The following is a 15,377-nucleotide window of genomic DNA, read 5'->3' as shown; positions in this document are numbered from 1 at the left end:
GGAAGAAAGGTAGGAGAGGCAGAGGAGAAGGGTGGGGGAGGGAAAGACGATGAGAGAAAAGAAGAAAGACACAGATAGAGAAGAAAAGGAGAGAAGGAAGGGAAGGAAGTACTGAAGAAGGGGAAACAGGTATGGAAGGGAGGAGAAGGGACAGAAAAAGAAAATTATAAAACGAAAGAAAAATAAAAACGTATCTAATGAGAGAGAGAGAGAGAGAGAGAGAGAGAGAGAGAGAGAGAGAGAGAGAGAGAGAGAGAGAGCACCCCTTCCATGTATGTTGTCATGTGGTTATAAAATTCTTGTCTAATCTATGACAGTTTTCCAATCTCTTCCTTTCCCATTTTTCCCCTTCTTCCTCTCCCCCCTTCCTTTCCTCCTCTCTTTCCTATCTTCCTTTCCCTGCTCTCTTTCTTATCTTCCTTTCCCTTCTCTGTTTCCTCTCTTCCTTCCCCTTCTGCCACTCCCTTCTCCCTCTCTTCCCTTCCTACCCCTTTCTTTCTCTCTTCCGTTCCTCTTTCCTTCCTTTTTCTTCCCAGTCCTATTTCTCTCTTCCTGTTTCCTCTTTTTCCCCTTTTGTCATATTTTTCCATATATATGCTTCGATAATTTCTCTCTTCCAACCATCTTCCCTTATTTCCCATCTTCTGTTTCCCTCCACTCTCTCTCTCTCTCTCTCTCTCTGTCTCTCTCTCTCTCTCTCTCTCCCTCTCCAATCCTCCTTATTTACTTAATCCTTCCTCTTCCGCTTCCCGCTCCTCCACCTAATCCCTTCCTCCTTCCCTTCACTTTCCATTAGCTATATTCCTCCTCCTCCTCCTCCTCCTTCACAATAATATCTTCTCACAATATCTCTTCATCCTTTTTCCTGTTTTTCTCTTATTTTCGTTTTCTCTTCTCCCTTTTTCCTCCTCCTTATCATCTCTTCCCCCCTTTTTTTTTCTCTTTTTTCCACTTCTCTTTTTTCCCCTCTCAGGTGTTATCATCTCTTACTCATTTAATATTTCTCCTCACCTTCTCTTTATCTCGTATTTCCCCTTGTTCCAAATCTCTTCTCTCTCTTTGTTCTCCTTTCGTATCTCTTTTAATCTCAGTTTTCATCCTCTCTTCCCTCATCTCTCTCTCTCTCTCTCTCTCTCTCTTGCTTCTCATTACTCTTCATCATCTCTCTCTTTATATTAACTCTGACTTTCTTCCCTCCTTAATATTCATCTCTCCTCCCAGCTTCCTCCCCTCCTTGTTTAATATTTTCTATCTTCTCCTCTCCTCATCATCTTAAATTTTCTTCCTTCCTTCTCCCACCAATCTCATCTTTCTCTTCCTCTCCTTTTACTCATCTCCTCCTTCTCCTCCTCCTCTTCAGTCCTTCGCTTTATCCCTCCTCCTTTCTTTGTCCTCTCCTCCCCTTGCTCCTCTTCCTCTTCCCCCTCTTCTTCCCTCCCTTTTTCCTCTTCTATATTACCTTCAGTATCCTTTCCTGATATTTCCTCTCCTCTTCCTACTCTCATTATTTTTTTTTCTCTTGGCCTCTCTTCTACTATTCCTTTCCTCTCCCCTCCTACTTTCCTCTCTCCTTCTTATCTACCTACTCTCTCTCTTCCTTCCCTTCCCTCCTTCATTCCATTTTCCTTCCTTCAGGGTGTTTTTTTTCCTTTTCCTCCTACGTATGTGTACTTTTATTTTTACACACACACACACACACACACACACACACACACACACACACACACACACACACACACACACACACACAGACATTCTCTCTCTCTCTCTCTTTCTCATAGCTTTACGAACTGGCCTTGTAAATATAATGAAAAATAACACTTCCTTCATTCATATTACTGTATATGCATGTTCTTCATTACTTCCTTCATTTCACACCTCATATAGATTTTAAAACCGCACCGCCTTCACGTGGTGGCGCTGATATGGCCAGGCTGTGGAGCTGCCCAAACATCCCTCACTCACCTCCCTATCCCACGAAAGGAGGATGACTGAGGGAAAATTGAAGCTTAAGCCTGCAGTCCACTGGGTTCACGTTCAGTTGAGCCTGATGTTGTAACTTCTAATACTATGGCCCGTTGGTTAAGGAGGCTCCCTAACACCTCTTCCTAAGCGATTTATTTGCTGATCACTCCTTATCTTCTAATTCTCGTCGGTTAAGGAAGCTTCTTAACACCCCCTCCTAAGTGATTTATTTTGCTGATTACTCCTTAGCTTCTAATTCTCCTCGGTTAAGGAAGCTCCCTAACACCTCATCCTAAGCGATTTATTTTGCTGATTATATACTCCATACTGTCCTCTTTCGTGCCATTTAAATCACTTCCGTACCACAAATTCTCCTCATAAGTAATATACAAATTGATATTAACCAGCCCTGTCCGAAAATAAATCGCTAAGGAAGAGGTGTTAGGGGGCTTCCTCAACCGACGAGAATACGGATCTATAATTTTCCATTGACTTTTTTCTTTTGCCTTTTTTATTGATGGTATTTCCGAACAATTATTTTTTTTTTCTTTAGGGGAGATTTTTCGAACTGAAGGGGTTAGATACAGCCTTCATTAACCCTTGAGAGAGAGAGAGAGAGAGAGAGAGAGGGGGGGGAATAAAGCCTCATATCCCTTACTTGGACAAGTTTTAATTAGGTAGTAAGGTGGTAATTAACAGGTGATTTGATAGCCAATTAGGTGAAGAAAAAGATAGTGGTAGTAGACAGAGGTATGGGGTCGAGTAGACAGGAGGTAGTTAAGCAGGTGAAGCAGAAAGAAGTAGCAGTAGTCAATGGTGTGGGGTAGATTTGGGTTATTTGATATGCTGGGGGAGGAGTTGGTTTGTGAGTGCCCGTCCCACAAAGGCATTGGTAATCAGTTTGGCTTCTCCTCTCACCCCAGTGCTAAACCGACCCAGCCACCGATTTGTCCTCACCCCATCCTCTACCTTCCTTCCCACCCCACTCCCTCTCCTTCTCTCCCCACTTCTCCCCTCTCTCTCTCTTCTCTCAGCTGATTACCCCTTTTCCTCTCGTTTTTTCCCTATCCTCTCATTTTCCCCTCCCTCCATCCCTCCTATTCCGGCTTTCCCACTAATTCGACCATTCATCCTCTCCCTGTCCTCTTATTATTTTCCATCTCCCAAATCTTCCCCTCGTCTCCCTGCATTTCACTCATTTCCCCTCCTCCTCCTCCACTGGTCTCCTCCTCCCCTCCATCTCACTCCACGTCTCGTCCTGTTCTCGACCTCACTCCCTTCTCCCTCATCTCCTTGTCTCATCTTGTTCCTTCTTCGCTCCCTCCCTCTCCCCCTTCCACCATTGGGCTTTCCTTCCCTCTTCCCCTCTCATCCCCTCCCCTCTCTGTCACCTTCATCCATTCGTGCTCTCCCTCTTTCATCCATGCACCCTTCCTTCCTTCATCTGTAGCTTCCTTGTTCTTCCTTAGCTACACGCATTTCCCCATTTCCCATCCATGTCCTCCCCTTCTGTTTCTTCCACGGGGTTTTTTCCACTTTCCCTCACTCACTCATGTTTTCCTCCACTCTCACTCATCCACACTTCTCTCCACTCTCCCCCACCTGTCCACGCCTCCCCTTCCCCCACCTATCCACGCCTCCCCCTCCCCCACCTATTCACGCCTCCTTCTCCCCCACCTACCCTAGTCTTCCCCTTCCCTTCGTATCCTCACCCACCAATCCACGTGTTCCCCCATACCCCCACGCTTCCCCCTCCCCTTGCTACCCCCACCCACCTCCCACCCCAACCTTCTCACACTCCAAGTCCACCTCTTTCTTTTCGTCTAATCCTGAATTCTGAGTCAGGGGAGACTTTAAAAGGCTCTCTCTCAAGGGATGAAAGACTTTGGTTAATTCTGGAGGTCTTGCTGTGTCTGGAGAAGGAGTAATATATACTTTTTATTATTGATTTGGGCAGGTAAAAAATAATCTTGTCTTTTTGCATTATTTTCTCCTTTGTTTGTTTTTTGGGGGGATATTCAGTCGTGTTTTTATTTTTTTATCCATCCATCCATCCATCCATCATCCAATCCTACATTGCCCCATGAGGAGCCTAGGAGCCCGGGGCTATGCAGTTGGTCCCGACATTTAAGATGAGAGTGACCAGCCTCACTCATCCCTGAGTGGCATTACATGAGCAGTCAACCTCAGCCACCCCTTGGATATAAACCTTCACCGGCTCAATCCGATTGGAGAGCAATAATTACCCACTAAACCATCAGGCGCCAAAATTTGGTTATATGGTTACCACCCAGCGTAGTAAATAGTTTCCTGGTGTTCAGGAAACCATTTGGCTTGTCACTCACTGTAGAGTCACCCACAGGCAGAAGGAAGAGGAAAGAATGAAGGAAAGAATTATTTTTTTATATATTATATATTTGGGCAGTTTAAAAATAGTATTGTCTTTTTGCACTATTTTCTCGTAGTTTTTTTTTTTTTTTGGGGGGGGGTATTTATTTATTTGTATTTTTATCTGCTTTTAAACGACATGCTATATTTTTTTTCCTTTATTTGGGTGAAATTTTCAGTTTGCATTTATATCCACGGCATTTACTAACATTTATTTATTTATTTATTTATTTTGCCCAATTTTATGATTTTTATTTTTCACGGATGCATTTTTCCTTATTTTCATTTTTAACTTGAAATTAATAAAGGCTTTAATCTCTCTCTCTCTCTCTCTCTCTCTCTCTCTCTCTCTCTCTCTCTCTTTAACTGAGATGGATGTAAGGCAGAGGATAATAATGGAGATATTTCATGCTTTGTCGAAAATTCTCCGCAGTCTCTTCCATCACTCTTTGTCTCCTCTCATTTCCTTACTTCCTTCTCCTCTTTCCTCTTCCTTATCGCATTCTCCTCCTCCTCTTCCTTTTTCCAATCCTTCTTTCTTCCTTCACGTCACCTCATCCTCACTATCCTCTTATTGCACTTCCTCTTGCTTCTTATTTCTCCGTCATCTTGCTCTTCTTTATTTGCTGTTCTCTTCTTATTCATGGTTAAGTTCTTCTGTTCACTTATCATCATCATCATCATCATCATCATTATTTTTTCTCAGTATTTTTACTCGTATTGTACTTGACTTCTTTCTCTCCCCTCCCCTCTCTCTTCTCTTCCCCTCTTCTCTCTATCTCTCCTCCTCCCCTCCCCTCTGTTTATTCCCCTCTCTCTCTCTCCCCAATTATCTGCCTCGTTTACAAATTACACCATAACTCTTCTTCTCTCTCCTTCTCCCTCTTTCCTCCTTTTCCTTGTCCCTCTTTTTCCGTGTCTTTCATTCCTCTTTTATTTCTCTCGTTCTTGATTATTACTTCTCCTTCGACTCTCTATTTCTTTTCTCCTTATCCCCTCTTCTCTCTCCCCCTCCTTCCCTTCCTCCCACCTTCCCTCCTTTATTCTCTCTTGCTTTATTCTACTTCCTCTCATCTCCTTCCCTCTACTGTATCTTTTCATCCTTTATTCATTTTTCCGTTCATTGCATTCTTTACTTCTCCCTTCGTCCCTCATTTCTTCTTTCCTGTTTCCCTTTTCCTGTCAATCTCCTTCAGCCTTTGTTTCATGTTCTGTCTCCTAATCTCTTCGTCCTTTCTCCTTTCTTTCCTTCATTTTCTTCAGTTTGCCCATCCTTTCTCTTCTCTCCTGTTACCCTTCCTTTCCCGACACTCGCCTCCATTCTTTTCTCCCTTCCTCTCTCCTTCTTCCTCTCCCTGTCTCCCCCTCCCTTTCCCTCTACCTCTCCCACTGCCCCTCCTGTCTAATCCTGTCATTCCCCACCCTCATCTCTGTCATGTGATTTCACCGCCCACGCACTCTTCTCTTTTTCTTCCCTTCCTAACACCCTCCTCCGTAATTTCTTCACCTTTCTCCTCTTTTCCTCATCCCTCCCTCTTCTTTCCTCCCCTCCAAACATCTTCCTCCATTTTTCACACCCCTCTCCCTCCCTCTCATTTTCCTTCCCCTCCTGACACCGTCCTCCTTTCTTCCTTCACTTCCTGCTTTGTTATCCTTGTTCAGTCTGTTGTTGTTGTTGTTGTTTGCTTTCCTTTTTACTCATTCCTTCCTCTCTTTCCCTCAGCCTCCTGTCATTGTAATTTTACCACTCCCCTCCTCATCTTTATCATGTAATTCCACTCTCTCTCTCTCTCTCTCTCTCTCTCTCTCTCCTCCTAATCTTACCATTCTCCTCCTCGTCTTAATCGAGTAATTTTACTACCACTCTCCCCCTCCCCTCCCCTCTCTCTCCTCCCACTCCCTCTCAGTCTTAGCACTGTCTTTCTCATCATTATCAAGTAATTTCACTCCCCCTCTCCCTCTCCTGTCTTCCTCTACTCCTTAAGAAGTTATTATCCATTTCTTATTCTCTCTCTCTCTCTCTCTCCTGGATTGAACTGGGCTGGGTTTATGTTGGAAGTGGTTTTTGTTTGGTTTGTTATTGTCATGGTTATTATTATTATTGTTATTATTATTATTATTATTATTATTATTTTTATCGTCATTATTATTACGTTCACCTTCACCGCCACCACTACCATCACCATCATCATCATCATCATAATTACGATGATGTTAATGAAGACAGTTACCGATGTCTCTTCCTGTTTCAATTACCCAAGAAACTCAACACCTCCTCAAGACGGACATAAGATTTTCCAGCAAGATTGGCGGTAGATTAAGAAAAGATGAAGATGGGAGAGGAGTCATCGCCTTCATCATTAGTACCGCTACCTGCCTAATTAGCGGCCTGATTATCTCACCTGTCCTACCTTTTCTTCACCTGGAGTCCATTTTCTTCACCTTTCACTACTTTTTCTTGAGACTTCTTTTGCCTGTCACTTTCCTCACCTTTTCTTCTTTTTTTTTGCTTTCATTGTTTTTCTTTTTTGTGCTGTTTTTTCCCTATTTTAAATTGGGTTTTTCTTTCTTATTTTTGACTTTATTTCATATTTAACTCTATTTCATTTGTTTTCCTTATTTCCTTTGTTTTTTCTGTTTCCTTTGTTTTCCTCTTTATTTCCATTGTTTTCCTTCATTATTTCCATTGCTTTTCTTCTTTATTTCCTTTGTTTTTCTTCCTCATTACCATCGCTTTTCCTCCTTTTTTTTCCTGTTTTTTTCTTTATTTCCTTTGTTTTTCCTGTTTTTTCCTGTTTTTCTTCCTTATATCCTTTGTTTTTCCCCCGTATTTCCTTTGTTTTTCCTGTTTTATTTCCTTTGTTTTTCCTGTTTTATTTCCTTTGTTTTTCCTGTTTTATTTCCTTTGTTTTTCTTCCTTATTTCCTGTTTTTCCTCCTTATTTCCTTTGTTTTTCCTCCTTATTTCCGTTGTTTTCTTCTTTATTTCATTACTTTAATCCATTTGCTCTTCATCTCTTTCCTCTTCCTTTCCTCGTCTTCTTCCTCTTTTTCTTCCTTTTCTTCCTTTTCACTTTATTTTTCCCTTCTGTCTCTTTCTGTCTGTCTGTCTGTTTGCCTGTCTATCGATCTATCTATCTGTATCTGCCTACCTGCCTATCTGTTTATCTGTCTGTCTGTCTATCTATCCACTGTTCTCTTCATCATCAACTCTACGTATCTGTCTGTCTGTCTGTCTATCTGTCTATCTATCCATCTATCTGTTTCTATCTATCTGTCTATCTGTCTGTCAGTCTGTTTATGTGTCTACTGTTCCCTTCATCATCATCATCATCATCATCATCATCATCATCATCATCATCTTTCTCCTCACCTCGTCTTCACCACCATGATCGTTAATATCACTTTGATGTTACTGATGTATTGTTCCTCGTTACCTCCCTTCCTCCTCACTTTTTCCCTCCCTTCCTCTTTTTTTTCCCTCCTTTCCTCTCTTTTTCCCTCCCTTCCTCCTTTTCCCTTCCTTCCTCTTTTTTCCCTCCCTTCCTCTTTCTTTCTCCCTTCTCTTTTTTTCCCCTTTTTCCTTCCCTCTCTTCTCACCTTATTTCCACCCTCCCTGTCTTCAGTCTTCTCTCCTTGCTTCCTCCCTCGCATTCTTTTCTTAGTTTTTCCTTCCACCATTTCTTTCTCCTTTTTCCTCCTTCCTTCCTCTCTTTTCCTCTTTTCCTCGCTCCCTTTTCTTCTGTCATGCCTTCTTCCTTCTCCATGGTTTTCTTTCCCTCTTTGCCTGACACCTTGTCTTCTCCTGCAAGTTTCTCTCTCTCTCTCTCTCTCTCTCTCTCTCTTGGCCCCATACTCTTCCCCTCTTCCACCCTTCCTCCTCTCTTTACATTTTTTCATGTCACTTTGTCTTCTTTCATTTTCCTCCCTACTCTTCTTCCCTTCCTCCCTACTTTTTTCCCTCCCCCTCCCTTTCCTCCCTCATTTTTCTCCCTCCCTCTCTCCCTTTCCTCTCTCATTTTTCCTTCCTCTTTCTTCCCTGCTTTTCCTTCTCCCTACCCCCTCTTCCTTCCGCCCCTCCCCTTCCCGCCCTTCCCCCTCCATTTTTTTCCTCCTCCCTCCCTCCCTCCCTCCCTCCCTCATGTTACAACAGGATGTGTGGAGGACGAGAAACAGTGTTGCCAGTGTTAATGAGGGGGAGCTAATTACAGGGTGACAGCTTGAGATGGCAACACTGCTGGAGGTGGGGAGGAAGAGGGGAGGGGAGAAGAAGAGGGAAGAAAAGAGGAACAAAGGACGAAGGAGGGGAGATAAGGGAGGAGGAGGAAGGGAGGGAAAAGGAGAGAGGAGGAAAAAATGAGAAGCTAAGAATGAGGGGGGAGGAGAGGGAGGAGGAGGAGGAGGAAGGGAGAGATAAGGAGGCAGGAGGAAGAAGCGAGAAGCTAAGAGTGAGGGGGAGGCGAGAGAGGAGGAGGAGGAGGAGGAGAAAGGGAAAGTCAAAGAAAGCATAGGAGAAGGGAGGGATGGGTGTGAGAAAGGAAGGTTAGGGGAGGAAGGGAGAAAGACAGTAAGGAGCATTTGGGGGTAGGGAGGGAGGGAGGAAGACAGAACAAGGAGCATTTTGGTGGGGGGGAGGGAGGGAGGAAGACAGAAGGAGAGTTTTGGTGGGGGAGAAGGGAGGAGAGAAATTGAAGGTGGGATGGAGATATAACAAAGGGGATTGGATGGGGGAGGGGGAGGGGAGAGGAAAGGGGAGAGGGATGGAGTGGGATGGGGAGACAGGGAGAGAAATCCAAGGTAAGGAGGGGCCTGGTAGGGGAGGAAGGAAGAAAGGAGGGAAAGAAGGAAGGAAGCTGAGGTAGGATAAGGTGTTACGGAAATGGGGATGAGTATGATAAGGAAGGGGGGGGGAGGGGGAGGAGGAATATAAGATGGTGGAAGGGAAATATAAAAGGCAAGATTGAATGATGAGAAGACTGGAAGAAAGGAGAATTATCTTTGTCTTCTGTTTTCCTCTTATTCTCTCTCTCTCTCTCTCTCTCTCTCTCTCTCTCTCTCTCTCTCTTCCCCCTCCACCAACCCCCATCCCAATCACCCCTCTCCTCCTGCTCTTCCTCCTCCTCCTCCTCCTCAGCACAATGCAGGTGTAATGAGATCAGTGTAATGAACTAATGAGTGGCCAGGAGCATGCACACACAGATTCTCTCTCTCTCTCTCTCTCTCTCTCATAATTAATTTCCTTATCATTTTGTCTCTTTCCATTCTCTCCAAAACCCCCTCCATCCCTTCACTCTCTCCCTTCTTTTGCCTCATCCTCTCTCAGTCCCTCTTCACCTCCTCTTTTCCTTCCCCTCTGTAGCTTCCTATTGTTATTTCTCTCCCCTGGCTTCCTCTTTCTTCTTCCTCCCTCTTTCTCCTGTCTTCCTTTTTCTCCTCCCTTTCTCTTTCTCTTTTCTATCCTCCTTCCCCTTCCATTTATCTCTCCCTCTTTCTCTCTCTCTCCTCCATACCCTCCATCGTTTTCCTCCCTCCCTCTCTCTCTCTCTCTCTCTCTCTCTCTCTCTCTCTTTCTCTCTCTCTCTCCATTATCCTTCCTTCCCTCTTCCTTTATTCCCTCTTTCTTCCTTTCCCCTGTCTTCATTTTCCATCTTCCTTTTCTACTTTCCTCCCTCTCCTTCTCTCTCCACTTTCCTCCCTCTCTCCCTTTCCCTCCACCCCAGCCTACGCTCTCTCCTCTTCCATCATCTTCGTCATCTTCCCTTTCCTTCCCTTTCTTGTCTTTTCCTCTTTTCTCTCCACTCCTTTCCTCTCGTTTTCCCTCTTCCTCCTCTCCTTTCCCCACTTTCCTTCTCCTCACTCCCCCCTCCCTCTACCTTCCTTCTCTCCCTATCTCCCTCCCTTTCTCCATCTTCCCATTCCTCCTCCCTTCCTCCTGTTTTCCTCTTCTCTCCCTCTCTTCCTCCCTCATCTATATGTTTCTACCCTTACATCTTCGCTACCATCTTCCCCATTTCTTTTCCTCCCTCATTTTTTCCCTCTTCCCTCCAATATTTTTCACCCCAATCCTCCACTCTTGTTCCCTGTTCACTCCTCTCCCCTCCTTTCTCCACTCTTCTCCCTTCTCCCCTCATCTCCACTCTCCCCTCCATTCATCTCTTTCCTCCCCTTTTTCTTCCAGTTTTCTCATTCTTCCCCTTTTCATTTCACTCATGTCCCCTCTCATCCCCTCTCTTCTTCTCCACTCCCCTCTCCCCTCTTTTCCCCTCACCTCCCCTCTTCTCCCCTCCCCTCTCCCTTCTCCCCTCTTCTCCCCTTCTTTCCTCCCCGGTGTGCGTGGATCATAAAAGACTGGGTCCAGGAAATCAATATTTGGCGTGTCTCCGCGAGAAGGTGTGCGCCCCCACCTGGAGGAAAGGAGGGAGGGATGAGGAAAGGGGAGAGGGAAAGAGAGAGAGGAGGGGAGAGAGAGGGAGGGAGGGGAGACAGAGAAGGGAGGGACCTAGGGAGGAAGATCGGGCAGCATGGAGAGAAGCAAGTGATGAGGGAGCATGGGGTAGGAGAGGACGTGAGGAAAGGATGGAGGTGACGAGGAGGAGAGAGGAGGAGGGGAGAGAGAGGAGGAAGGAGGAGTCTAGAGAAGAGAGAAGGAGGGGAGAGAGAGGAGGAAGGAAAGAGGAGTGTGGAGAAGGAAGAGTCGAAGGAAGAGGAGGAGAGGAAGGAAGAAGACTGTAGGGAAGGAGGAAATGAAGGAATATGGAAAATGAGTTCTGTGATCTCTTGTGTAAGGAAAATAAGTAACACACACACACACACACACACACACACACACACACACACACACACACACACACACACACACACACACACACACACACACACACACACACACACACAGTTTTTTCCATTGCTGTATTTCTGTCTGTTGATCTAGAGTGAACTGAATGAAATGGACAAGACTTCACAGGAGAGAGAGAGAGAGAGAGAGAGAGAGGGAGAGGAGACACAGTGAAGCACCTGAGCAAATAAGGGAGAAAAAGGGAGGAGGGAAAATGAGAAGGGATGGAAGAGAAGAATAGGTAGGAGAGAGAGAGAGAGAGAGAGTCGAAAGGAAAAAAAAGCACATTAATTTTTTTTAGGAGTTTATTGATCGAAAACAAAAAAAATAGTGGAAAGTACGATTCGTTTGATTCAATTGGCTATTTTCATTTTGGCTTTATTTTATTAACTTTTTATTTGCATTTACTTTTCAAAAAAATTTCCCCTTTCCTACCTTGCAACATTTATCAGAATTTTTGGTCCTCTGTCCCGGCCAATTGAACGAATCATTTTGACAATTGAGCTAAATATTCCAGTGTTTTATCATGGCCTCGTTTCATCTGTGTGTGTGTGTGTGTGTGTGTGTGTGTGTGTGTGTGTGTGTGTGTGTGTGTGTGGAAGTGAGTGGAAATGATGAAAAAAGAGAAGAGGAGGAGACTGCAGAGGATTGTGGAGTAAGGAAGAGGAGGCTAGAAAGAAAGAAAGGAATGAAGATGGCAGGGGAAGAAGGAAGGAAGAGAGGAAGAGAAAATTGGAGATGATATGGGGAAGAAGGAAGGGAGCAAGAGGGGAAGAGAGGACTGGAGATGGCATGAGAAGATGGAAGGAAGAGAGAGAGAACTGGGAAGGAAGAGGGAGGAAGGGAAGAAGAGAGGAAGAGGAGACTGGGGAGGACATGGGAAGAAGGAAGGAAGAGAAAGCTGGGATGGAAGAGAGAAAGAGAAGACAGGAAATGATATGGAAGGAAGGAAGGAAGTAGGGAGGAGGAGGAGGAGAACAGGAGACTGGAAATGAGATGGAATGTAGGGGAAATGCTGATGAAAGTGAATAACAAAATGAGGAAAACAAGAGAATGATGATGGGAAAAAAATGATGAGAGGAGAATGGAGATGAGGTGGAATGTGAGGGGAAAGAGGGGAGAAATTAGATATGGAAAATAAGGAAGAAATGAGCGAAAAGAAAGACGGGAGTGAGAATAAAGAGAATTGGAAATAGTGAACGCTGAAGACGGTAAGGGGAAATGGAAGAGATTTATTGAAGTGATAGGCGTGAAGGATGGAATGGAAGGGAAGGTGAGAGAGGTGATGGAAGAGATCGAAGGTGATAGGAAGGAGGGAAGGAAGGAAGAGATAAGAAAGAAGGATAGGACAGTAAAGGTGAAAAATTCCTTCTGTCCTTCCTTTCCCCTCTGCTTCACTGCAAAAAACGAATAGTGGTGATGATGATTGTAGTGATAAATAAATGATATCTCTCCCATGTATAATAGTTTCCCTGTTTCTCCTTTTTCTTTTTTCTTTCTTTCTTTTTCTGTCATTTCTTTCATTTTGCCTTAGCCTGTTCCTGTCTCTGGCCTGACACTTTCCACTCCCCTTCCCCCGCCATTTATTTTGGTGAAAAAAAATAGATAGGGCGATAAAGATGATAGATAAATCAATTCCATAGCGAATCATTGAACATAGACACACAAATAGCCACCATGATTTTTACTACCATCACCATAGAAATTACTTTAACATTGCCTTCATCCTCTTCACTGTCACCATGATTACCATAATCTGTCACCATAACCACAAATACAACGAAAACCATTGCCATTTTTGTCATTGTCACTTCATTCTTCTTTTCTCTCTTAGCCTTCATCATCATTGACTTCCTCCACCACCACCACCACCACCACCACCACCACCACCACTTACGTCTTCATCTATTTACACACCTTCACCATCGTTACCATTACCACTACGACCTTCATCATCAGCATAACCAACACACTTTCCCCACCACTACCACCACCATCACCACTTCCGTCATCATCTCTCTGCTAACCACCACTACCACCACCACAACGTGTCTGTATCCAGTGACCATTCGTAACATCTGTATTGCATGACCTCACCCTTGCATGACAGCGAGGAACAGCAATATTTCAGTAGTCATGCAAGCGATGGTGGGGGGAGTGGTGAGGGGCAGTGCTACCAGTCTGCTTTGTAACCCGTCAATAATACAGTAACGTGGGTACAGTAGGGGTTATGTACCTTCTGTTCCCAAGGCTCAGTAGTCCTCCTACGTACTACACACCTCCACATGTCACCACTTAGGCGCTAACACCCACCGTCCATATTGAATACATGCTAGGGCTGGCTTATACAGGACTTGTGTATTGGTATTAGTGGGGATATTTTTATGACATGTCGGCGGGTCTTCTGGTAAATCAGTAAAGTCTTCCTTTATGAAATTCAAATCCTTAAACTGTTCCCTGACCCAGTCGGGATCGTACGTGTGATTTTAGTTTTCATTTTGACTCAAGGTCTTAAACAGGAAAAACTGTGTAGTAAGAAAAACTAGTGAAAATAAATTAAGTGTAGCTGGCTTGATGAAAAGGCGTGAAAATTTTTGAAAAGAAAATATGTATTGCTGAGAGGAAAATAAAGTGATATATATATATATATTTTTTTTTGTGAAGAAAAAATAAAATGTTTCTCTTTTCGTTCAAGTGATTTGTTGTAGGAAAAGTGCCAGGTAGTGTGGAAAGTGTTAATTGAGTTTACCTGGAGAGTGCATGGAAAAGGTGAACAGTGAGGAAAAAGCAGAGTGAAGGAATGTAATGGAGAGTGTACGAGGAGTGTAATGGAGAGTGTAGGAGAGTTGTGGTCGTCATGGCAACAGTGAAACTCTCCTGACATGCTCCAGTGTTTTGATGACGCAGCAGCTATGACGTCAGCGCTGGTATGACGTAACCATGACGTCACAGCTGCTACTCTGACGTCACCTAGGATGCCACAATGGTCATCCTGGTGGACGGGAGAGAGAGCCAGGAAGCTAGTACCACCACACCTACCACCACCACCACCGCATTTACCTGCCCTACCACACACCTGTAATTACCGTCTATTTTTAGTGGCTCAAGGTGCATCTGGTGACTGACGGGTGAGTTTGATTTTATTTATTTATTTTTATTTAGGTAAACAGGAAATATTTTGGATGAGAGAGAGAAGAAAGCATACTTGATATTAAATAGAGTAGGGATGAATTAGAGAGAGAGAGAGAGAGAGAGAGAGAGACTGCACTTCTCTGTTAGCGGGTCAATAATACACAGTCTTTCACTTCACACTCTCAGTCACTCCTCATGTGTCACACTGATTTGGGACGGACAGTGATGGTAGGCGAAGAATTATTATTTTATTCATTCTGATCTGCTTTTCTTTTACCCTACTCTGCTCTGCTCTGCTCTTCTCTTCTCTTCTCTCCTCTCTTCTCTTCTCCTCTTCCATTCTCTGCTCTGTTTACTTCAATTTACCCTTCTATTTTGCTCTGCATCACTCGGCTCTCCTCAGTAATCGTACCATTTCCTTTTTACCTTCCTTCCCTTCCTATCGCCATTTCCCGGGTCATTTCATCTTTCCTTCCTTCCTTCCTTCCATCCTGTCGAATTATAGTTTCATACCCTCCTTCACTTTCTCTATATTCCCCAGTACATCTTTCCTTCCCTCCTTCCTTCCATATCGTATTTCTTTCCTCCCTTTCCCTTTGTCTTCCTCATTTCATCTTTCTTTCCCCCTCGTCTTCCGTATTCTCACCTTCATATCTTCATTTTTTTCCCCTCTTCCTTGTTTCTTTAATCTGACTTCATCCTCTTTCTTTTCTTCACTTTCCTACCTACCTTTCTTTCTGTTCCATCATTTCCTTTTTCTTGTCACTTTTCTTTCCCTTCCTCTTCTGTGCCTTCATTCAGACATTCCTTTCTCCATCTCCCCTCTTCATCTTTCTTTCCCTTCCTCATTTCTTATCATTTCCTCAGGACCTTGCTTTCTTCCTCTTCTCTCTCTCTCCTCCCTCACCCTCCACCTCCACCTCTCTTTCCTTCCTCACTTCCACCTCTCTTCTCCCTTTCGTCCCTCATTTCCACCTCTCTTCTCTCTTTCCTCCCTCACCTCCACCTCTCTTCTCTCTTTCCTCCCTCACTTCCACCTCTCTTCTCCCTTTCCTCCC

The 15,377-nt window shown here is 44.2% G+C and overlaps 1 protein-coding gene across 1 annotated transcript in view; it reads left to right on the top strand.

Annotated features, from left to right (window-relative positions):
* LOC145404710 (multiple PDZ domain protein-like) overlaps positions 1–15,377 on the top strand; it is a 1,044,659-nt gene that overhangs the window by 19,403 nt on the left and 1,009,879 nt on the right. The window contains exon 2 of the mRNA XM_080276264.1: positions 13,883–14,315. The gene's annotated coding sequence lies outside the window, so the exon portion shown is untranslated. The remainder of the gene's footprint in view (positions 1–13,882; positions 14,316–15,377) is intronic.

The sequence above is a fragment of the Coenobita brevimanus genome, chromosome 7 (genome assembly GCF_032717465.1).
Source record: "Coenobita brevimanus isolate Jiangsu-jjx chromosome 7, ASM3271746v2, whole genome shotgun sequence".
NCBI classification, from domain to species: Eukaryota; Metazoa; Arthropoda; class Malacostraca; order Decapoda; family Coenobitidae; genus Coenobita; species Coenobita brevimanus.
This window is presented reverse-complemented; position numbering and strand designations above follow the sequence as displayed.